Source organism: Eurosta solidaginis, chromosome 5 (genome assembly GCF_040869045.1).
Source record: "Eurosta solidaginis isolate ZX-2024a chromosome 5, ASM4086904v1, whole genome shotgun sequence".
Lineage (NCBI taxonomy): Eukaryota > Metazoa > Arthropoda > Insecta > Diptera > Tephritidae > Eurosta > Eurosta solidaginis.
The window spans coordinates 148,021,221-148,044,869 of NC_090323.1; the positions used below are offsets into that span (position 1 = coordinate 148,021,221).

A 23,649-nucleotide genomic window follows, 5' to 3' on the forward strand; every position below is an offset into this window, starting at 1 on the left:
CGTAGGAAAGTCAACCAGGGAACTTATTTTAAACGGAGAGGTCGACATTTACTTGACCCTTTTTCTAAGCGGACACGGTTAATTCCTCAATTATCTTCATGGAATGGACAGTGTGAGGGGTAGAAGGGTACTTGTCGACCTATACATGGGTATTGTCATCAATAACCTGACCTGCGGAAGCGAAAGTCTAGATACGGTAACCACAAATGTAAGGCACATACTTTTCACAAAAAATCGATGTTCGCCTAGTCCATTTACGTGAGAGTAGTTATGGAACTCACGTCGCCGCACCCGCGATTCGATATATACAAAAAGTCGATAAGTTACCGGTATCAATTGTTACCGACAAATAGCAGACAAAGCCTTCGCCAAAATTATTGAACTACAGTTGTAATATCTGAAACAAAATTTTATTTTCCTGAAATTCTATTGTAGTTTTTAAATTTTAGCATTTATTTTCTGGACCACGGCTATAATTTCGTGAAATCTTGTTGAAACTTGCGTCATTTAGATTATCTGAAATTCAGTTGTAATTTCCTGAGCCTTGGTTGTATTTTTCTGAAACTCAGTAGTAATTTTGTGAATTTCGTTTGTTTTGTTTCTGAATTTGAGTTGTAAATTTTTGATAAACCCCATTGTAATTTTCTGAGTTTCATTACGAAGTTTCCTAAAACTCGGTTGTAATACTCTGAGCTTTAGTTTTAATTTTCAGAAATTCACTTGTATTTTCTGAACTTCAGTTGTGTTTCCTATCTTCAATTTTTTTTTTCAAGAGCTTCTGTTAGAATTTTCTGAAATTTTGTTGTAATTTTCTGAAACTCCGTTCTATTTTTCTAAATTTCAGCAGTTAGTTTCTGAAATTCAGTATTAATTTTCTGGAACTCGATTGTAATTTTCTGAAATTCGGTTATAGATCCTCAACTTCTGTTAGAACTTCCAGAATTAATTTGTAGTTTTCTTCACTTTAGTGGCATTTTTGTGAGTTTTAATTGCAACTTTCCTAACTTCGGTTATGATTTTCTTAGCTTCAGTTGTATTTTAAGATTTTTTTTTGCATATTTCTAAATTTAAGATATTAATGTTTTAAATCTCGGTTTTAATTTCACAAAAATTTTATTTTAGTTTTTGTAACTTTAATATCTTACAATTCCTTCACCCTTATAAAAGAGTATATGCTACTATTATCCTTTATCCCTCAATTGATTTATTGTTGTTGAAATTGTTTTTTCTTGTCATTTTAATCGCTTTTGCTTGACCCTAATGCCATCTGCAAACGCATTTCTAATTTCTCCTTGCTTTTTAATACTCATTCATTCATTCACCCTTTCAGCAATTCCGTATTGTTTTTAAAACATTCACATACGACTACAAGCATTTCTTTCACACAATTGCATTGGCTTTTCCATTTAGTATATACATATGTAGGTGAGATTTTTATTGTTTTGCTGTTGTTACGAGTATTATTGTTGATTTTTTTTTTCTCCAAAGTCTTTTTTCTTTTTTAATTCTCTTTTCATTTCATTCCCTTCCAAGCGTTTGTTTTGTGCGTTGCACACAGAGTATATTAATTTTGATTGGATAACGGTTGGTTGTAGAGGTATAAAGGAATCGAGATAGATATAGACTTCCATATATCAAAATAATCAGTATCGAAAAAAAATTTGATTGAGCCATGTCCGACCGTCCGTCCGCCTGTCCGTCTGTCCGTTAACACGATAACTTGAGTAAATATTGAGATATCTATTATATATATATGGATATATAAATGGATCTAGAATAGATTGGTATTGAAAATGATCAAAATCGGATGCAACCACGCCCACTTTTTATATATATAACATTTTGGAAAACACAAAAGACCTGATGATTTAGTAAATAATACACCGAGAATGATGGACTGATATTGAGACTCTTGATAAAAATTTTAAAAATTTGTTCAAAATGGGCGTGGCACCGCCCACTTGTGATAAAATCAACTTTACAAATATTATTAGCCATAGATCAAAAATCGTTAAACCTATCGTAACAAAATTCGGCAGAGAGGTTGCCTTTACTATAAGGAATGCTTGGAAGAAAAATTTACGAAATCGGTTAAGGACCGCTCCCACTTTTATATAAAAGATTTTTAAAAGGGTCGTGGACGAATAAAATAAGCTATATCTTTGCAAAAAAGAGCTTTATATCAATGGTATTTCATTTCCCAAGCGGATTTATAACAAAAAAAAAAGGAAAACTTCAAATTTTAAAAAATGGGCGTGGCACCGCCCCTCTTTGAACTAAGCTATTTTATATGTTTTTGGAGCCATAACTCGAAGAAAAATTAACGGATCGTAATAAAATTGGGTACACAAATTTTGCCTATAGCAGGAAATATTTCTAGGAAAAATGGACGAGATCGGTTAAAGACCACGGCAACTTAGATATAAAACAAGTTTAAAAGAGCCGTAGACTAGAATCATAAGCTATAACTTAGCAAATTTTTAGTTTTGAATCAATGATATTTCACTTATCAAGTTTTATTGTAAGACGAAATGTGGAGACATTTTTTTCTCAAACGTATTATTTAGAAAAGTAATTTATCTGAAATGAAATGTGCAACTGAGGCTCACGCTGAGTATATAATGTTCGATTACACCCGAACTTAGACACCTTTACTTGTTTTATTGTTTCTTTTTATACTCAGCTGAGCAGAGCTCACAGGGTATATTAATTTTGTTCGCATAATGGTACCCCGTAACGGCATAAACTAATCTAGATAGATAAAGACTTCTATATATTAAAATGATCTAGGCGAAAAAAGAAATTCATTTAGCCATGTCAGTCCGTCCGTCCGTTCGTCTGTTTCTCCTTGGACACGATAACTGGAGTAAATTTGGAGGAATCTTAATGAAATTTGGTATGTACCTTCCTGGGCAAGTCAAATTTTAACAAAAATTTAATATCTTTTTAGTATATAATTATGTCAACATTCAACTTTAGTAATGACATGGTGCAACAAAATACAAAAATAAAGGAAAATTTCAAAATGGGCGTGGCTCCGCCATTTTTCATTTAATTTGTCTAGAATACTTTTAATGCAATAAATCGAACAAAAATTTACCAATCCTTGTGAAATTTGATAGGGGCATAGATCCTATGACGATATATGTTTTCTGTGAAAATGGGCGAAATCGGTTGAAGCCACGCCCAGTGTTTATACACAGTCCACCGTCTGTCCTCCCATCGGCCGTGAACACGATAACTTGGGCAAAAATCGATATATCTTCACTAAACTCAATTCACGTGGTTATCTGAACTCACTTTATCTTGGTATTAAAAATGGACTAAATTCGAATATGACCACGCCCACTTTTTCGATATCGAATATTACGAAAATGAAAAAAATGCCATAATTCTATACCAAATATGAAAAAGGGATCAAACATGGTAATTGGATTGGTTTATTGACGCAAAATATAACTTTAGAAAAAACTTTGTAAAATGGATGTGACACCTACCATATTAAGTAGATGAAAATGAAAAAGTTTTGCAGAGCGAAATCAAAAGCCCTTGGAATATTGGAAGGAATACTGTTCGTGGTATGACATGTGCCAGTCCCTTTTAAAACACTCATTAATACCTTTAATTTTTATTTATTTATTTATTTAATTCATTCAGTCGCTTACAGACTAGTTAAAAATGGAAAACAATTCAAGCTTAAACTTATATAAGCTGTTATTAAAATTAAGAACACTACTGAATTGATTTGCTAGATGTATAGTCCTAGTTATAGGTTCATTAATAGCATAATTCGTTTTATTAGTTATTTAGATAAATAATATATTATGCCGAAGATCACGCATTGGAATATATGGAACGAACAAATTAGATAAATCGGGGCAATTCGTGCTAACATTTATTACATTATAGGCAAGCATGAGTGAGATTCAAGTTTTTCTGTCATGCAAAGCCTGAAGACCAAGCAATTTGCGCCTGCTGGTATACGATGGGAGGTCGTCTGTCCAGTGGAACATTCGTAAAGCAATTTTCGTAAAAACTTTTTGAGTTGTCTCGATTTTGTAGGAGTTAGATTCATAGAAAGGATTCCATATTATTGAATAATATTCAAGGCGACTTCTGACCAAGGTGTGCCTTCAACGTTATAAGGTCCTTAAAGTCACTGGTGTTTCGTGTAATGAACCCAACCATTGCAAATGACTTTGCAACAATGAAGTCAATATGACTGGAAAAAGAGAGTTTGGAGTCAAAAATTACACCCAAATCTTTAATCTCTTGACAACAATTAAGAGATTTAGTTAATAGTTAAAATATGTCGCAGTTGTCTTTTTGGAAGAAGACGCAACGCAACATTTGTTTGTATTTAAAAATATTTTATTGTCTGCGCACCAACCGGCAAAAGAGTCCAGATTAGATTGCTAGTTAGTGCAGTTAGAGCTATTACGGATCGTCAGAAATAGTTTGACATCGTCCGCAAACATCAAAAATTTTACGAATTTGAATTTCTGGGGCAAATCATTTATGAAAATTAAGAATAATAGAGGACCACAATGGGTACCTTGCGGAATACCTGACCAGGCGTTAATATGTAGAGATGACTTGTCGGCTCCAATTGCCACATTGAGCTTTCTGTTCCATAGAAAACTCATGAAGAATTTCAACAAGTTTCCATTGATTCCATACTTGGCTAATTTGCGTACTAGAATAGTATGATCAACCTTGTCAAATGCTTTCAAGAAGTCAGTGTATATGACGTCAAGTTGCTCAGAGTTCTCTAAAGCACTCACGATTTGATTAGTAACTAAAGCTAAATTTGTGGAAGTAGACCTACCTGGGAAAAATCCATGCTGACACTCCACTATAGCCTTGCCTACGTAATCGAACAATTTACGTTGAATTACATGTTCGAATATTTTTGCCAGAGTACTCTGTTTAACAATCGGTCTATAGTTGCAAATGTCATTGCGGTTACCAGACTTAAATATGGGATTTATGGAGCATAATTTCCACGAGTCCAAAAAAATTCCGCTGTTCAAGTAATTTTGAAAGAGATGAGCTAAGGGTTCTGCAAATGGAGTTTGCGCATATTTTGAAAAATATCGGAGAAAACCCCACAGTATCTGATTTTGCACTACTTGTCAATTTAGAGATTGACAGAAGAACATCATCTGCGGTAACAATGAAATTAGAAATTTAGCATTGGTACCCAGAGTGAAATATAGGATTAGGTGAAGAGGCCCACTCCCCTTTAAAATACTCATTAACACTTTTCGTTTGATACACATATCGTAAAAACAAATTCTATAGTCACCCCAGGTCCATCTTTATGTCGATATCTCGAAAAGGCGTCCACCTATAAAACTAAGGCCAACTCCCTTTTAAAATACTCATTAACACCTTTTATTTGATTCCCATATCGTACAAGCACATTCTAGATTCACCCCTGGTCTACCTTTGTGGCGATATCTCGAAAAGGCGTTCACGTACAGAACTAAGGCCCACGCCCTTTTAAAATAATCATTAACACCTTTCGTTTGATAACTATATCGTACAAACGCATTCTAGAGTCATCCCTGGTCCACCTTTATGGCGATATCTCGAAAAGGCGTCCACCTATAGAACTATGGCCCCTACCTTTTAAAATACTCTTTAATACCTTCCATTTGATACCCATGTCATACCAACACATTCCAGGATTACCCTAGGTTCATTTTCCTACATGGTGAGTTTCCCTTATTTTGTCTCCAAAGCAGGGACGGGAAATAATTCTTTTTTTTTCGGAGCGGAAAAAGTCCTTGTCAAAAAATTGTCCTAGGTGAAAATGTTCGAGTTCCCACGTATCCCTATAGAAGTATCATGTCGAATCATGCATCCTTTTTATTTTTCGAACTTTTTCCATAAAAGTCCACATATAAAAGTAAAATCTGTATTTTTATTTTTTGAGTCCGATTGAACTAGCGAAACTCGGAATTTTAAAAATAAAAGTCCGGAAATAAAAGTTAAATCCGGACTTTTATTTTTTAAGGCCAAAATAAAAGTTCGGCTTGATAGCAAAGAAACGGCTTATCCGAATTAAATTTTTTTTATTTATTTCTCTGTTATCAAGCCAGACTTTTGTTTTGGCCTTAAAAAATAAAAGTCCGGATTTAACTTTTATTTCCGGATTTTTTTGATTAAAAGTCCGAGTTAACTAATCCTATCGGACTCAGGTAATAAAAATCCGAAAATAACTTTTATCGTGATCCAAATATATTAAAAGTCCAAAATTAATAGTTTTGCAAGGAATTATGTTATAAAAGGAATAACAGTTTCTGCTCAAAGCTCTCATAATATTTCCTTACTTGTTTTATGTCATTTTAATTTTGTTGGTATTGCTAAGTTTGAAATTTTCATTTAAGTAACAATGTTTGTACTACGACTAAGTCACTAAGGTTGCCACCTTCTACGAGTGTACTTACCTATATGGGAACATATGTATTTATGTAGGTACAAAGTTTGTTACAAAATTATAAAACGTTACAAAAATGAAAAAAAAAATTAGTATTTTTGACACTTTATTCACATAAATGAATACGAACATTAAGATACCTCTGCCGTGAAATCCACGGCAACTCTATTTACGGCGTGGAAGGAACAATTGACGCAAATATTGGTCGTTCACGTCGATGGTGTTATGCTACCGACTGTCAGACACCAAAAGATATTAAGAGTGACTTTCGATAATACCCTCATCTTCAAGTCGCATGCCAACAAAATTGTATCCAAAACACAAAACCGCAACAAAATTCTCAAGTCGCGTGCCAGCAGCACTTGGGGAAAAAATAAAAAAAAAAGATTGCTAACCACGTATAAAGCAATTGACAGGCCGCTCGTATGCCCTTCGTCATCAACTTGCTCGCCTCATCTCAGAAACACATTCTGGAAAAGGCTGCAGGCCTGCCAAAATTCTGCGCTCAGAACTGTCACGGGATGTCTTGTTAGGACCCCTGAATAGCTATGTAGGTGAGGCCAAAGGGCTCAACATTAAAGAGGGCAACGAAATGCTGAATAGGCAGTTTTTGCTAAATCGTCATAAACCAGGACATCCTAGCAAACAACTGCTTGATCTAGCAACGCCTCCAAGAGGGTCAAGGGAATATCTCCCTAAACACTATGATGAGATCCGGCACCTGCCAACACAGACAAGCAAAAGCAGGCCTTAGAAAATCCACACAGAAGCGGTAAACAACTTTACCAGGATGCGTCCGATTATCAATATACAATATCCTACTCTTGCAGAAGAAAAATGTACACTACCAAAGGTGACACAAAGGTTAAACTTTTACTTGTCCAAAATCAATCCCGACATAAGTAACGTATGTCCTACATACGATGTGTCCCCACATAATACCAAATATCTTTTCAGTTGTAATGTGGAGCCTGAAAAGTCCACCGGTGTTGAAACAGCTAGTTTCTTGAACTTCCGTTAGAGATATTTGATGACAATTTGTGGGTGTTCGCACTCATTGAACGGGGCGAATTACTGCAAACACAACAACAACAAGAGGATATCTCTGCATAAAATTGTTGCATTTTTATACTCAACTTTATATACAACATAGAGTAGATAAATCTAGTTACTTGGTATCTCTGAAAATATTTTCGAAATTCGAAAAAATTAAAAACTCTATAAAATAAAGAAAAGAATATATTTTCTTTCTTTCTTTTTTTGCTTAACAATTAAAACAGTTTTGTTCTTTGCTTCTCAATAAAAATTTGTTTACAATTGCTTATGTTTTATCGGCCTATTGATAAAGGATTCAAGGCTCGCTTCGAGCTCAAAGCCATTTCCAATTACTCTTGCAAAAGCAAAACACAATTTTCAATTATAGAAAAATTAAAAAAAAAAAAAACAATTATCATTAAAAAAAATTATTTCTGGCCTTTTTATTTTTTAGTTTTCAATAAAATATATAAATATATATTTTTTTTTTGTCGAACAAAGTTTATAGCGAGTAATCCGTTAAAAAAATGTCTTTTGTCATATTTCTTAAATTGCTCATCTTGAATCGGCGTATTAAGAAATACGGAAAAATTTCATGAATTATAATTGATTGAATGAAAATTTGTTCAAACAAGTTCGAATTCTCGAATAGGCTAATGCGCAGATTTATAGCAGAGAACAGAAAAAATTGCAAATATTAAATTTCTTTTTATTTATTTTCGATATTTTACAAAATAGCTTCTACGAATCAAGTAACAAAACTATCCCAACCAATCTCAAAAACTTTTTTAAAAAAATTCAAAAGTTAGAGAAAATTTTCAAATATTTCGAGCTTTTTATTTGGAGTTCTCTGAATTTTTTCGAGTATGCAGTTTTGTTACCCAATCAATTTTAGTGATTGTTGAGATTGACTTGCATAGTTTCAGATAGAAACTTCATAGAATTTTTTTTTTTCAATATCGAAAAATTAAAAAGAAGAATTTAGTTGATAAATTTAAAAAAAAAATGTTTCCACTACAAATTTTCTGTTCGCTGTGTTGGATCTTGTTACATGAAATCTTTGATAGGCCACTTACGTACGTGCCTCGTCGTTTTGCCCAGCAGTAGTGGACAATTACATACGGGCATATCTATTTCCAATTCAACGTTTATGTATTTTATTTGTTACTTTATGTGGGCTAATACTTATTATTTATGCTCGAAATTTTCATCAAGAAGAAATTGATATTGCAATAACATTTTTATTGCTTATGTTTTCGATCTTCTTATAACGGGAATTCCCAAGAGTATGGAGTGGGTTTTTTATTGATATGATGGTAAAAATACCTACATACATATAATGAGAATTTGGTGTATTTGATATTTGAAATATCTGCAAACTGCTACAACAACAACAACAACAAGATATCTACAAGTTCAGGAAAAAAACCAATGAAATGGGACATGATTTCCGAGGGCTATATTCATTTGCATACGAACTGCCGAGAATTTGAAGTTATATTAGCTCCGCTTGAACATAGAACCCAGCAAAGACCAACTAAGCGGGTTAGGCAAAAGATTAAAGGCTTCTGATCTACAAATGCATAGGCTGGAATGAATAAAGATAGTGGGTTAACAATCGAGTGACGCCCAATCAAATCCTTCACTGAAGATAAACGTGAAAACAGTAGAGAAATCGTCTTGGCCGATCGAAAGCTGACTGAGAGTTATGTAGCTACGGCCACGGGTATGTCATATAGCAATACTTAATCGTTGCTAACCAATTAAATGTTAACCAACAAACAAAATGACATAAATTTCAATGAATTCCTATCCCATGATATCTTGCATCTGATGTGGTATGGTGGTAGCGTGCTTCGCCTACCCTACCGAAGATTCTGGGTTCAGGCCCCGGGCAAAGTAACAACGAAAATTAAGAAAAACGTTTTCTCAATTCGAAACATGTTTTCCTAAGCGCGATCGGCCCTCGAAAACACACTGACTGTATTTCTGTCACGAAAAGCTTCACAGTGAAAATTCATTAGCCTTCCAGATGCCGTTTGGAGTCAGCATAAAACCTGTACCTCTCGTCCCACCAATTTGTAGGAAAAATTAAGAGGAGCTCGACGATAATTTGGAAGAGAAGCTCGTTGCAAAATCACTTTGGAGGTTATGGCGCCTTGCATTTATTTATCTGGCAATATACAAGAAAGTCATAATGTAGCTGCATTTGTTGTAGTCACCTTTGCGGTGAGTCATTGGTTTATAAATTGAAGATTAGAAAATCTTGCTGATGTATGCAAAAGCCAAAACTAGTTTTATAAGCTGCGTAATTGCAGTGCTTAGCACTTCAAAGCTACAGCTTATAATCGAGTAAATTAGATGGATTGCAAATTGAGCAGTGATTTGATTAGAGAAATAAAGAGACTTGCTGATTTGCGTGAACGACAACTTGCATATCGGTTAAATGCATTTATTTTACCCAACATAAAATTGTGTGACTAGTCGCTAGCGTAAAATAAGTGTAAACTATTTATATAGCTGAACACAGAAAGTTATTCAGCTTTAGCTTGACTGTAAATAAAAATTGTATTTCTCTTGTTTTTAAGTGTGTTTCGCTTCCATAAGAGTGGCATTTTAAAGACACAGGGCTCATTTTGTATTTGAAAAAGAAACCAATTAGGCTTTTTGTAAAACAAACTTAAATAAAAGTGAGCTTTTAATTTAAGACGATATATAAAGCAAAGTTATTCTTTATTATCTTTAGTAATTATTTTCGGATGCTTCCCGCGTTCATTGCATTATTTACTGGGTAGTTACGCTTTATGGTATAATTAGTGTAATCAGCTATCCACGCACATACAAAGTTCGCATATCAACATTTGAAATGAACTTAGATTTCAGAAGTGAATAATGCGATTGTCATATCCGATAGCGTGTGCACATTTGCTGTGATTTCACTTTTGCGCTTTATAAACTTAACTTTTTCTTTGGCTTTATTAACTGAGGCAATCACAAATTGGAGTAAAATTTAACTACATAATTTTGATGGTAGGATTATAAAATAGGTAAATGTAGCGTTAGCCACTCGTTAAAGATATTTAATTTTTTACTATAATTGATGTGTAATCTGTTTTCCTGTAGCATGTGTATGAAAAATTTCAGAATTTATGTAAGCGTTTTCGGTGCGCTGAAATCGACGCAAAAATACAAGTATGTTATTCGCGTCAGTGTTGGCAGTGTATTTTGTTTTTGCAAACTGTGTTTAAAACTTAAACAGGTAAGCTGTAACTATGATCACCTGAATTTCCCAATTATAAGAAAATATTTGTAAACATTGAAATATTACAGAAACACAATAAAATGGCCTAACATTTGTTTAAATGAAATCAAGTTTCTTAATATTACTTTATACTCATTGTAGAATTTACAAAAATATTTAAATCCTTCGGCTTCTAAGTAAAATATCAATACCTCAGCTACCGTTTCGAAAATGGTCTAACTCAGAGATCTGTTGAAAACGCCTTCGCAAACAATGGCTCACCTCAGATTTTCGTTTAAAAATACCCCATTTCAGACGTCACTGCAAAAAAGTCCGATATGAGTATAAATCTGATACATTTGGAAGTTATATAGGGCATTTATCAACAAATTTTTAGATAGGGCTTTCTTCAAAACTAATGATTGCTCATAAAAAAGGAAATCGCACTCAAGTTATCTTATTTTTTTTATTTATTTATTTACTTGTTTTAAATATACACACTTACTTAACCGTTTAAACAGTTACGGTCCAAAAGGTCGCACCAGTCACTTCTTTTCTAGGTTAACTGGCGCCAACTGGTCACACCAAGTGAATTTAAGCTTTATTCGCGGTTGATATTCAAATACACCGAAGTGGGTGCCGCCCTCTTCCTTTGCTTCTATAGGTGGGTTCCGGTAAAGATAATTTCTTAGTCGGAGCGTCATCTTTCATTCGCCTAACATGACCTTGCCGGCGTAGCTATTGCATTAAAATTCGCTGATCTATGTTGACGTCAGCGAAATGCTCGTATAGCTAATCATTTAATCTTCTAAGATACACGCCGTCGCCAACGCGTAGAGGTCCGTCCGTAAATCTCTCGAATAACTTTTCTCTCGAAAACTGCCACAGCCGCTTCTTCTGATGTTGTCATGGTCCATTTCTGCACCATATAGCAGGACGGGCTATCGTACCCGTGACTTGTAGAGCATGACTTGTAGCTTGTAGAGAATCTTTTTCGTTTGCCGAGAGAGGCTTTTACTATTAATTTCCTACCTTAGGCCAAGTAGCATTTCGCTGGATTTCACAGCTGATGTTGTTGTTTGTGTTAATGCTGGTTCCCAGATATACATTCTTTAGAAGTAAAATATAATTTATATAAAAGTATTTTTTCGCAAAGGCAAAGATAATTCTATTCATCTGCGAACCTTTGAATACTCTTCGACATGGTCTTTATAATATTTCATTCAGCTTTTCCAGACTTATCCTTGTGGCAAGGTTAATTTATTTACCAAAGTTTGTGATGTTAACTTAACCTGCTCTTGATTTACCAATAATATAAATTAATTTTGTCAAACAACGGGTGGTGCCACGCCCCTTTTCAAAGTAAAAAAAAAATAATTAGTAGAGAATAATAATTCCAAACTTTGGTTATTATGGCTGCATTTTTTTTAATAGTCACGGTTTAACTATTTTCGAAAACTGTATGTACATATCTATAATATAAAAACAAGTAAGGACGAGACTGTCTTCGGCTGTGCCGAAGATTTCATACCTTTCATGAATGGGGCTGAACAATAATCTTATCCCGTTCGTAATATCCAAATAATCGGATGCATAATATAAGAAATATATAGTGAACAGATGTACATACCTAAACGATTTTTAAGAATAAACATAAAACAAAAAATGGCAAAAAACCCCCTATTTTGAACGATCGGTTGGTTGGGATATATACCATATATAGCTCCGATCGAAATGATTTTTACAGGAAATCTTCTATGATATATTTAACTATATATCACCGACTTTCACGTTTCTACTTTCTAAATTGCGGCAGGAATGACCAAAATCGACTTATCTGAACGATCGGTTGTATGGGAGATATATGCTATAGTGGTCCGATCTTACCGGATCCGACAAATATGTAATATAATTCAAAAATACATCCTTGTGCCAAATTTCATTGAGATATCTCAAAATTTGTGGGACTAGGTTGCGTTCAAACAGACAGACGGACGGACATGGCTATATCAACTCAGTTCGTCGCCCTGATCAATTCGGTATACTTAATGGTGAGTCCATCGTCTATATTTCTCAACGTTACAAGCATCGGACCAAAGTTAATATACAATTTCATGTTCATGAAAGATATAATAAGTCGGGTTTTCCTTCCCGACGCTATAAATCCAGAACGCAAGAACCGATTTCCACGGCTTTGCATTCGTTGGAAAGATCTCGAGCTCCGTGAGCCTTATAGCAGAAACTTCGGGATCGACGCACAGGGTCTCGAGATATAGGCCAAAACGTGAACCCGTGTACCCCTAGAATGTGTTTATAGAATATGGATAACAAATGAAATCTGTTGATGAGTGCTTTAGTAGAGCGTCATTTTCATACCCCTGGGTGACTAAGGTCTCGAAATGCAGGCCAAAATGTGGACCCGGTTCCCCTAGAATGTGATTATAGAATATGGATAACAAATGAAAGCTGTTGATCAGTGCTTTAGTACGGGGTAATTTTCATACCTATTGGTGACTAGGTGTTTTCCCTTTATATAAAGACACAAATCGCATTGAATATACTTATATTTTTTATTAATACAAATTCGCTCCGTGTACAACCGTCTCGATACGCAGTTCGCTCAATACTGACTTCACTCGCTTGAACATCCTCCGGCCTTGAAACTAGATGCCGATCGAGACTCAATAAGTTCTACGGACATTACCCATCTCCTTTGAACTAGAACGTTAATATGGATATTGCCGCTCCAAAGTGTCACTATGCGGCTTAGCCCATTCCTATCTAGATGCAAAGCCGTGACTCGAACAATTTTCGATAATGTCGTTGGTAAAGAGTCGGTTTTCGAAACCCCATGTCGCCTACCCCGGTGTTTTGTCTGATTGGTAGCCAGTTTTGACGCTGTTGCAAATCACCGATATCAATACTACTCTAAAGCCACTGCTTGGTTTTTTTGAAGAAATTTCCAATAGATGAGTCGGATCTGCGGCCATTCCACTGACATTAGAGTCAGCCAATATTCCTTTAATTTACCTTCATTGATTCTCCCAAACCCCGACGACACCACTGTGCAGGTAATTGGCGCCAGGAGACCATCATTGTACAGAGACATCTAGCATAATAAAGAGACATTTAGCGCATAAATGACTTTAAGTCGCCGCATCTCTGCTGATCATGGATACTTGCGTACCATAGGTACACTCAATATTATTCCTGTACTATTAAAAAACGCGCCTGAAATGTGCATATCAAGTTCTGTTTCAAATATGTGACTACGCCCTTGGTAGTGGTCGGTTGTGTATTATCGGCAAACTGTGATGAAAAGACAATGCTGAAAGCCATGCAGGCTTTGTTGTAATTCATTAACTGCTATTGCTGCTCTCCTTCTACGTCCTCTGTTACTGTAGCTAAAGTCAATGGGCGTGGGACCCTTTTGCCATTCGTTAATAGCTTTGAACCAATAACGCTGTTGTGAGGTCAGCTTGTACATCTTTGACAACCTTTGGCTAGGCAACTTTACACAATGTGCCCAATTTTCAAGTTGTTCTGGCAGAGTCCTAATTAGATAATCGATTTCAGCATTTCGTTTAATTCCAGGTCACCGATCGATGGCATGATCTGACGGACAATAAAATCAGGGATGATATTTGGATATCGCTGAACAGTTTATCCTTATACGTTGACTCATTTGTTGTCTTAAAACCATACGCATACCGTTGCGCGTAACTTTCAACATATTCCTAATTAATGCATGATTGAATTTTGGCCAAATGAGCAAGCTATAAATCGCAGAGCAATGTGCGGCGTGTCACCAATACTAATGATATGATGATATGCTGGGAACCATGTTTTCCAGCCCTCGACAAAGCTCTCTTCTCGTTAAGGCCAATAGCCCATGGCCATAGCAGCATCTTTTTTTACACAGCTTTGTAGGCGCCGGAGTCGTTGTAAGTTCGTGAGATGTGTATTTTGAAAAACATCCGCCGTAAAAATATCCCTGAATCCATTTTTTATGAGCGCCGCAAAAAATTGGTAATCGATCTGCTAAAGGCAGTTCTGCGAACTGCCGCTTATCTTTTGGCATAGCTCTGCGCGAACTACCACGTAAATATCTTCAACCCCTTGAGAGGCCTGGCTATCTATGGTATCGTCTACAGATGGCTCTACACTAATTGCCTGCCTGTCGCCTAGCATATCCATCTCCTGCCTTTCACCTGAAATATACAGAGAAATTTTACGGATTTTAAACCAGCATAATAGAATCTGTAAATCTTCTAATTCCATCAATATATCTTCTATCGCCAATACTAAATGTTTGTGCCAACGTTTATGAAAGTTACGGATCGGCAAACTACATTCGCTCAATTATCTTAAAACTGCGCTGAAATCTCCCATCGCAAATCTCTAATCGCAGAAACTCTTCACAGTCGCAGAAGTATCCATAACCGAAACACCCATACCACCGCATTTATTTATACATATACATATATACTTTATTAAAATAAGTCGCAGATAATTCCCTAATTCATCCCTCAACTTACATCTTCGACAAATCTAATAATAATTACAATTTACTATTTATTAATTATAACTTAGTTTTTACAATTAATTGTGCTCCATGTATAAGCAATGCATCTCCTCCAAAACTACATCAAGCCGCTGTTTCGCTTTGCATACGTGTTTAAAATTACGCCGAAAGTCGCAGCTTTACTCCAAAAGTTATATAGCTAATTCCAAAAATATATATATGATTCCACACCTATGCGCCGCTTATGTACGTGACAAGAAGTCACAGGTAAATTTTTATAACTATGCGCAATACATATAACACTATGAATATGTTAATAAACTTATCGCTGTGTCATGCAAACCTTTATACTCGGAAAACATATTACAAACATTCACAAATCGGTTTAATACAAGCGCCCAGATTCGGAGATATTTTGCAAATCTCACCTTAATTTCCTATACTTTGCCTAACTAGAACTAATCACGCACCATTGTGGTTTACTTCTTGTTTTTAATTTAGCGCTACGGGCCGTCGTTTTTTCCCTAAAACATACCAATAAAAGTTATGGCTTTTAAACCAGCATATTGGAATATGTAAGCCATGTAGTTCAACTCCTAAAAACTCTCTGCTTCGAAATGTATGCAACATACATGATCGTTGATAACACTGGCTAAATGTTCTTAACTTTGCTCTAATACCTTCGAGAACTTACTTCCCAATACAATTGTATTCTTACAAAAAAAGGTAATGTGCATAAGCAATTAACGGAATGTATAATCTTTTTTACGACAAGTCGCTGTTGTAAGTTAATTTCATATTTGCGATACCGCCTTAGGAAAGATGACGCTTGATTCACTGCCTCTTCCTCGTAGAATGGTCATACGCCGAAATCATTTATACCCTTATAATTATTTGTGAAACATAGTAAACATAACCTAAAGTCGCAGACAATTTCCTTATGGCGCTTGGCATACGAATATATTTGCTACCTAGGACTACGCTCACACCATTTTTCCAACTTTTTATTCCTTCCCTCCGTTCACTGTCGCGTTGCAGCTTTTTCTCGTCCTTTGACACTGGCCTCCTCTTCCCCGTTTCCATCAACTTCAGCATCCCTTTTAGACAATCAAAGGACTGCAAAAAATTCGCAGTTGATTACTGTTCTATTAATAGAATGATATTTTACAAATTTATGTCCGCTGAATGCGCAATTTTATGTCTTGAATGAACACGCTCCGAATGCCAATACTTGTCTGTATACCACGAGAATAAATATCTAGCATTAAGCAGACTTCGCTTTTAATTGACAAGCAAAATACGAGAACTAACGCATTTTTTTGTGAACAATTTCTATGGCCGCGCATTTTAATAAAATAGCCAACCATAATTATTGATTATTAGAATAAAACCTTGAGCATGGAATATTAAGCCGGAGTCATTGGTGCCGTATGTCGTATCGCTGTATCCGTATCCCTAACGTAAGCAGCTGTTTATCGTTACGACGGTAAACCAAAACCCAATTGGTTGGCTACGATACGGTTACGATCTTAGCGGCACCAATTTCTCCAGCTTTACTCAATGATAAACCAGAAGAAAATTTTCTGTCGCCGTTCAACGTATTTGCGCTCTGATTCCCTTTGTTGGAATAAGATCATCACATACAATACAACCAAAGCATACACAGCTGAAAATATTCTCAAGTTAATTAAGCCGGAATAGAAAGAGAATTCAGAATTGGCTCAACAGAGCAACAGCCATCACAAGAGGCAAACAAACACTGTGGCAAAGCAGTCATGTTGAGCTTTGTACAAAGCGCCACAATAAAACGCATACTACTCAAATGAAGAAACCGTCGATGTGTCGATTTTGTACGTATTCATCGCTGAGTTTTGTATAATAGTCTTCATTCTCATTTTCCCATATTAAGGAAGCGTCGCTGAAATGCTTTTATGTCGCCTAAGAGAAGAGCGTGCTGCTCAGATGAACGAATCGAGAACTATAATCTACATACTGTGTATGTATAATGCAACATTCGCCGATTTTTACCCAATTTTGCTGTTTTACTTTTTTCGAAGTAAGTCGCTCAAATATTCCAATTCTCCAAATAATTACAAAATAAAGCTCAACTACGCCTACTAAAGCCCAGCAACGCTGCGATGCTTACAAGTCACCGAAGTGATGAGCATCCTGCTCAAACAGTTAAACTGATGACCGGGACGGGTTAATCTGTATGCATAACACTCAACAGTACCCGCTGAGTTTTATACATGCTACCGTTTAGGTCCTATCCGACAAGTACAAACACAAGTCACAGTCACCTATATATCACCGAAGAGATGAGAGTACCGTTCGATTATCAAATTTCGCTGGATTAAATTCACCAAATGAACGCAAAATAATAAGTAATAACGCCGACGAAAGGGGGAGAATTTCAGCGGTTCTCATGAGTCAGCGATGTGATGAGCGCGCTGCACAACCGAATGCATGGAATATATATGTTCAAGTCGCTAATTGATTTACCCCAAAAAACTTAAAATTATTCCAAGGAATAGGGAGGCCTGAACTGAGAATGACTCGCTTAATTCATGAAAGTACTGCTCATATGACTGAACTGACAACTAAAATATCTACGTGCATATATCTCGCCGAATTCTGGCTGATTCTTTTTCTCAAAACAAACAACCCAAATTGCTATTACGCCGAAACAAAAGCACGAATTTATGAGCGCACTGCTCAAATACCGTAATTATCCCACACAAAATAATGGCGCAGCTACGCCGAAGAAAAGGCAGCAACGCTGCCTTGCTTTTAGATCACCCAAGCAATGAGCGCACTGCTCTAACGAATAACCCGACAACTGAAATATATAAGACACGCCGAATTAAATACCGAAATTCTAGCTTATTTTCCAAAATAAACACATACCAAAATCGCAACTACGCCATAGTAAAAGCAACACTGTTGAAATGCTTTTCTGTAACCGGAGCCATGAGCACACTACTCAAAAACACAATTCTCGCTGTTTTACTCTCCAAATACAAAATAATATCGCAACCTCACCGAAAAGAAGCCAGCTTGTAAATTGCCGAAGCTGTGAGCGCACTGCCAAACCGTCGCAATTTTCTTTGTTTATTTCTTTCAAAATTAAAACACACAAAATAATGTCGGGACTACGCCGAAGAAAACACAGCAACGCTACGCTGCTTGTAAGCCACTGAAGCTATTAATGGGCTGCTCAAATTCCGCAGTTCTCACTGCTTATTTATCCAAAATACAACAATGTCGCAGTCACGCCGAAGAAAAGACAGAACTTTGCGCCGCTCACAAGTCACCGAAGCTATGAGCGCACTGCTCAAATGCCAGTTTTTGCTGTCTATGTCCTTCAAATACAAACACGCAAAATAATGTCGCAACTACGTCGAAGAAAAGACAGCAACGCTACGATGCTTGTAAGTCGCGGAAGCTATGAGGACTCTGCTCAAATTCCACAGTACTCGGTGCTTATTTCTCGAAAATGCAAAACACAAAATAATGTCGCAACTACGACGCAGAAAAGGAAGCAACGCTACGCTGCTTGTAAGTCGCCGATGAGCGCTCTGCTCAAACTCCACAGGATAGGATAGGTTAGGTGGTAGCTTCCCTGATAAGGATAGCTCACTTGGACAACACGAAGGTCCGTTGTGATACCACATACACCAAAAATAACGGTGACCTAGATCCAGCTACTTAGAGAATCGTTGGGTAGCAACGATAAAGCTCCGAATGATACCGATCTCAACTTTGGATATATCCTCGGGAGATCCAAGTGAGTCGCGACCGAAGTACTTTCGCCTAATTCTGGCAAAAGCTGGACAATCAAGCATAAAGTGATTTGGTGATTCCACCTCATCATCCTCCATACAGCTGCAGCAGGATGGAGTTTCCAGTATATTGAGACGTACCGCATGGATACCCATGGGACAGTGCCCTGTCAAAACCCCAATGACCATTGATAGGTGAGCCTTAGTGAACCCAATTATTTCAGCAGACCTCCTGCCATCCACTTTCGGCCAGAAAGATCTTGCTACCCTGCAAGACGTGGTATCCGCCCAACGTTTGCTGAGCTGATTCGAGGCCCAGCTATGGAGGAGCAATCCACAGGTGGCCAGCGGGATCCCGAAGTCCCTACAGCCATCTTCATCCGGTTCAGTTGTACCGATGCGGGCTAAGAGATCCGCTTGACAGTTACCCGGGATATCACTATGGCCCGGGACCCAGATAATCTTAATTGTAAAATAATTCGATGCAATCGCAAGCGAGGTCAGGCACTCCCAGACCACCCTCGATCGCACTGTAGTTGAGCTCAAGGCCTTGATAGCCGATTGGCTATCAGAGTAGATGTTAAATTCCCTAACCGTGGTAGCACTGGATAGCATTCCATCCACCGCATCCTTAATCGCAGCAATTTCCGCTTGGAATACACTGCAGTGATCAGCCAACTTAAACTTGCGGCTTAAATTTAGCTCTTGACAAAAGACCCCCCCACCAACCTTTCCATCCAGCTTTGACCCATCCGTGAACAAGTTAACCGGTCCCATGCCCCAGATAATTCCTCTTCCCCAATCCTCTCTCTGGAATAACTGGGGTGAAGGTTGTATAGGGAGCTGTTATCGGCATACAGTAGTCCGTTCTGTCCGGGATGAAGTCGAAACTGGTAAGAAGGCTAGAGTGTCCGCGGTCAGAAAGTCTATATCCCATATCACGAAGCCTGACCAACGACCTTGCCGCGGCCGCCTTTCCCGCAATATCTACTGGGTATATGTTCAGCATGACGTTCAGTGCCAAGGTAGGCGTTGTTCTGAGAGCGCCACTGATACCGATCAGCGCCGTCCGTTGCACTGACACTAACATTTTGGAGGTGCTCGCCGTGTCCAGTGCTTTCCACCAGACCAGCACCCCATATAGCAGAATCGGTTTGACCACCATCTCATAAAGCCAGTGTACTATTCTTGGCGAGAGTCCCCATCTCTTTCCGATAGCTCCTCTGCAGCAGTACAAGGCAATGGCGGCCTTCCTGGCCCGATCTTCCGCATTGGGTCTCCAGGACAGTTTCTTGTCCAAAACAATCCCCAAATATTTAACCCTATCAGAAAGTACCAACGGTACCCCTGCAATCGAGGGAGTTCTGAAATCGGGCACCTTATATCTTCTTGTGAAAAGGACCAATTCCGTTTTTCCCGGGTTGACCGCCAATCCACATGATTCAGCCCACCTAGCCACAGTATCCAGGTAGCCCTGAAGAACATCGCGCAGGGCGCCCAGAAATTTGCCTCTGACTAGGATAGCGAGGTCATCTGCATAGGCAACCACCCGACAACCATTGGCTTCCAGCTCCACAAGAAGCTCGTTGACTACCACAACCCAGAGGAGAGGAGATAGGACACCCCCCTGTGGCGTGCCCCTGCACACCTTCCTCTTAATTATGGCCCCTCCCCACTCCGCTGCGACAATTCTGCCGCATAGAAGTTTGCTAATAAATTCAACCAGAGCCGCCTCGACTCCTAAACCCACCAGAGCTCTTTCGATTGACCCCGGTAAGACATTGTTAAAAGCTCCCTCAATGTCTAGAAAGGCACCCAGAGCATACTCTTTGTGTTCTAGGGACCCCTCTATTTGCTTTACAATCGAATGGAGAGCCGTTTCCGTCGATCTGCCCTTGCAGTACGCATGTTGTGAAGCCGACAGTAACCCCCGAGGTATCCTTTCCCGTAGGTACAGGTCAATCAACCGCTCAAACGTCTTAAGAAGAAACGACGAGAGACTGATTGGCCTGAAATCCTTAGGTGATACATGAGAGCTTCTGCCGGCCTTCGGAATGAAAATAACCCTAACCGTGTGCCAAGACTTCGGGATATAGTTAAGCCTGAGGCAGTTAGTATATATGATGGCCAACCAGCGGCAGGAAATCCCCAAAGACCTTTGAAGCTGCGCAGGAATGATTCCATCCGGGCCCGGAGACTTATAGGGCTTGAACGACCCTATAGCCCAGGTTATCTGACTTTCCCGTATTGGAATGGCAGGCACACACTCCACAGTACTCGCTGCATGTTTCTTCAAAATGCAAAACACAAAATAATATCGCAGATACGCCGAAGAAAAGACAGAACTTTGCGCTGCTGATAAATCGCCGAAGCTATGAGCGCCTGCACAAATGCCAGTTTTCGCTGTTAATTTCTTCGAGATATAAACACACAACGTAATATTGCAGCTACGCCGACGATAAGACAACACCGCCGAGCTGCTCACACTTCGCCGAAGTAATGAGCGCACTGCTAAAACTAACCAGCTGCCAATCAGCATGTGAACAATATTTACATACATACATATGTAAACGCACAGAAACATTGTCTCAATTTTATCTGAAAAACGACGCGGAATTGCTCACAATACGCCGAAGTAACGAGCGCATCCTTCGTGTGAACCAACTGAGTGATTGTATATACATATGTATGTATAACGCACAGAAGCATTCGCTAAACTTTGCATATTAATTTTTACTTTTCACATTTTAATTACTATTACTTTTTAATTTCGCTAAAATATAAGAAGCCCCACAGGACAGAATAAATGTACATAACGCGATGTAGCCATGAGCTTGCCGCTCGGCTGAACAAACTTCGCCTGCAATTTCTATAATACAATCTATAAATTTTTATTTGCGAAATGAACAGCTTTATGGATTTAATGAACAAGTTCAGAATGCGAAAAAAACTCATTGGTACATTAAAATGAAATATCGAATGCAAATCAAATTCGCTTTTAATTAGTATAACATGAACAATCTCAAATGGATGTGCATGTGCACATATACATATATTCTTGCTCTATTCTGTAGAATTCATTAGATTTGCGAATATCTCCGCTGAATATTATGACTCATACTTTCCTGAATTCTAGAATGTTCTTTACTCAGTGTAAAATGCAATGAAATTGAAAACACAACTCAATTTTATTCCTTCTCTTACAACTCTTCTTCTCAATAAGATCATCGCTCACAATTATACCCAATGGATACACGGCTGAAAATATACACAAACCAAAGTCGCCGCAACGCTGAAATATAAAGCAAACTCAGCAAATACAAAACACAACCCCACCAAAGTCGCAAGGCTCCGATGTAATTTATTAATTCAGAACAACATGCAAGTTGCCGAAGTGATGAGCGCACTGTTCAAGTGAGCTGACCAAATTCGCCGAAATGCTGAAATGTATAGTAAACGCAGAGCTGAGTGCAGCAAATACAAACACAACACAACAAAAGTCGCAAGGCGTCGTCGAGTTAGCTTTGCTGCCAACAGAAGTGTTCGCAATATTCGCCGCAATATAGAGTCAACTACGATGACGCAAACCAGCAACACAGAATAACGTGTAATTCGCCGACGTTATAAGCAATACGCTAAATGAGTGAACTTTGCTGACAACTGAACCGTGTATCTTCGGCTGTAAAAACACTCAATCTATTCGCCGAATTTTGCTATTACACTTTTTGCACATACATATGTATATATATAGCAATACACGCCGAATTTTACACCACAACTTTTTCTATTTTATGTTCCAAATTCACTGCCGATAGCGAGAAAAAAGTGTTTTGTAAGTACTAAACCCTTCGGCTCGTAGGACCAAATTATGTTTTCCCTTTATATAAAGACACAAATCGCATTGAATATACTTATATTTTTTCGATACGCAGTTCGCTCAATACTGACTTCACTCGCTTGAACACTAGGGTCTCGAGATATAGGCCAAAACGTGGACCCGTATAGATACACCTACAATGTGTTTTTACATTAATTACAAATTGAAGCTGTTGATGTGTGCTTTAGTACAGAGTAAGTTTTACACCGCTGGGTGACTAGGGTCTCGAGATATAGGCCAAAACATGGACCCGGATACTCCTAAAATGTGTTTTTACATTACGGGTATCAAAATTGAAGCTGTTGCTGTATGCTTTAGTACAGAGTAAGTTTTACACCGCTGGGTGACTAGAGTTTCGAGATATAGGCTAAAACATGGACCCCGATACACCTAGAATGTGTTTTTACATTATAGGTATCAAACTGAAACTGTTGATGTGTGCCTTAGCACAGAGTAAGTTTTACACCGCTGGGTGACTAGGATCTCGAGATATAGGCCAAGACATGGACCCGGATACCCCTAGAATGTTAGTGTATTATGGGTATCAAATGAAAGCTGTTGCTGAGAGCTTTAAAGTAATTTTCATTGCGATATTCGATTTAGTCTCATCAACCTGGCAAAACTGATACATATGCATGCGAAGCCGAAATAAAGACATGAACTAATAATACCCGCATACCTATTTACATACATCCTATTATATTTGCCTGAAATTTGGTATATACATTGGCCTATATTAGTATT

General features: G+C 37.7%; 1 protein-coding gene across 3 annotated transcripts in view; it reads left to right on the forward strand.

Moving 5' to 3' along the window:
- The window catches only part of Ccn, a 422,762-nt gene that overhangs the window by 350,197 nt on the left and 48,916 nt on the right, over positions 1-23,649 (forward strand). The window lies entirely within an intron of this gene.